The 2,704-nt window shown below is 43.0% G+C and overlaps 1 long non-coding RNA gene across 1 annotated transcript in view; it reads left to right on the top strand.

The window, feature by feature from the left end:
- LOC118477631 overlaps window positions 1–2,704 on the top strand; it is a 4,737-nt gene that overhangs the window by 246 nt on the left and 1,787 nt on the right. The window lies entirely within an intron of this gene.

The raw sequence follows: 2,704 nt of genomic DNA, 5'->3' as shown, positions 1-2,704 counted from the left end.
GGGGGGAGGGAGGGGGGTGACCGGCGAGTAGCTCCAGTGCATCTATACGTTACTCTCATGAACCATGAACTAGCTTTCAGTTTGCTTGATAAACTATTTAAGATAGGGATATGGTGGCTACGAAAGCTGGACAATCACAAAAGACGGTGAAAATAAAATAGAAGCAACAGAAATGTGGTTTCTTTGGAGACTGCTGAGAATATCGTGGAAGGAAAAGAAATCAAATGAGCCAGTGAGTGATAAAGCCCACGTGGGACGCTCACTGTTAAAAACAAGCAGGAAACGACAAATGCAGTTTTTGGGACACCTGAAAAGACATAAAGGTCTTGAACATCTAGCTCTCACTGGCAAAATTAAAGGCAAACGAGGCAGGGGTAGGCCCAGAGCAGTCTACTTGGGGAACCTAAACTAATGGGTAACGGGGAAAGGTCAGGGAAACGTAGCCTTTTTGAGAGCATCCGAGCAAAGGATTGAATGGAGAACCATGATCGACGATGTCTGTCGCAGATCTGGCACTGGATGAATGAGTCTACTTATATGCGGTCTGTGTTTATTTTATGTGTCAATATAATACAAAGCGATGCAAACGTTTGATGAAAATACATGAACAGAAAATGATGTGATTATTTTTCGGTGTGCATTAATAGTTATAAAGCGCAAAATGAAAGTGGTTTTTTTTTGTTGTTTTTTTAAATATTATTTTTATTACACCAAACCAACGTACCAGTGTCCGGGCAAAACAAATATATCTTGTTTTATGATTCCCTTGTTCGATCAGTTCATTTCTACACGAGACTGCTCAGTTGATGTCTTCCCTTGACTGGCCAGTTCATTTCTTGTCCATCTCTCTATTGACCGACTATTCTACTTCAGACCACTGTCTCAGTCTCCCGGGACACAAAGTCTAGCATTCTCTTAGGCGCATAAGACAACAAGGATTGCTATATGACCTCTTTTCTTTTCCGTTTGCCCAGAATCGATAGTTTCAAATGAGGTCGAACAGAGGGAAATAGGGTGAAGCTTCATCCCATGGGATACAATGTTGCGGGTATAGGTTTATTTGACTTTGAGACGTTCATTCGGAACTTTCTTTACCTTCTACGCACATCCGGGGTCTCCATTCAGTGTGGGGCCACGTCGGGGTGTAGTTGAGTGCGAAACACGCTCTAATCATAATATTTTAAAACTGGAGAGGTTTTTTGTGGGGGAGGGGGGTCATGTAGACTTTTACCCGATTGTTTCCTAGTCAGCAAAGCCAGGAATCGAAGCCGCAACCTTTCTGCTAGACATCTGATGTCTTAACATTGCTACAGCTTGTAATGGAAGTATACATTAATGGTTTGTTGTTTGTTTTCAAACTAATGATACGATATTCATCACGAAGTTGTCAGCTTTCTTTAAGACAATGCGGCATCGTAGTGTTGGTAGTTTTGTGGTTAGGATCTTCATCATCATCATCATCATCATCATCATCATCATCATCATCATCATCATCATCAATGCCTTTCACCCCTGACAGGGTACAGGCCACATACAAGCTCCTTCCATTTATATCTGTCCAGGACCATCCTTCCAGGATCGTTCCAAGTGAGCTTCATCTCTCTCATGTCCCCTTCCACATATTATCTCCTCCACGTTTTCCGTGGCCTACCCCTGCCCTGTGCTCCATGTGGGTTCCACTGCAGCGACTAGTTAGGCTACCGGGCTTGTAATCGTGAGATAGAGGGCTCGGGGGTTGGAGGCTCAGCTCGATCCGATGTTGTATCCTTGAACTTGGTACAGGCACTTTACACGAAATATCTAAGCATATCTGGCTCGGCCCCGTCAGAGATGGACGTTAAACTTGGAAGTCCCGCCTCTTACAGTGTTGGAAGAAGCTTTAAATCTATATATTGAGACACCGTGGTGAAATCTGGCCCTTGTACAAATAATGAAATAGAAGAAACCGGGGTTTTTCTGCCAGTTTGGCAACTTTTCTCGAATTTTTGGATTTTGGCTCAACACCTTTAATGCCCATATTTAAAAAAAAACGATTCCATGGAACGTCTCGAGTTCCATTGAAAGATAGGTGGGTATTTTTCATTGAAAAATGACAAATGAACAAGCTTTTAGATTATACCAATAATTCCCCATTCCCAAAAATTGACGACCGCCTGATTCCACAGCGTCGTGATACATATTAGAGAATCTAGTATAATTTCGCAAAACGCGGGACATTCACTTTTTTGCTCCACGTTCCCATTACTTGGCCATAGGAAGATGACAGAAGAGGGCGAACAATGTGCGAAATTGTATCATTCTCAGGCCCTTTGCAACACTGTAAGTTATTTTAGAGGCATAATCTCCAAGTAGTTTAATGCCTATCTCCGAAGGTACCAAGCCAAAATGGGAAAATTCGTGTAAAGTGACTTTCCCAAGGACTCACCATCGGACTGGGCAGAGGCTCGAACCCCCGGACCCGCAATCTCACGATGACGAAGCCGCTAGCCTAACCATTAGTAGACGATCGAAGCTCAGGACAAGTGTGAAGATCTGTCCCTAGTGGGGTTAACAGTTGTTGTTTTTTTTTCGTTTTGTTTTGGGTTTTTTTGTTGTTGCTGTTGTTGTCGTTGCTGTCGTTGTTTTGTTGTTGTTGTATTGGGGTTGTTCTTTTTTGGGGGATGGGGGAGGGGGCTGTTGTTTCTTTTCTTCTTTTTTTGGGGGG

The sequence above is a fragment of the Aplysia californica genome, unplaced genomic scaffold (genome assembly GCF_000002075.1).
Source record: "Aplysia californica isolate F4 #8 unplaced genomic scaffold, AplCal3.0 scaffold00159, whole genome shotgun sequence".
Classification (NCBI taxonomy): Eukaryota; Metazoa; Mollusca; class Gastropoda; order Aplysiida; family Aplysiidae; genus Aplysia; species Aplysia californica.
This window is presented reverse-complemented; position numbering and strand designations above follow the sequence as displayed.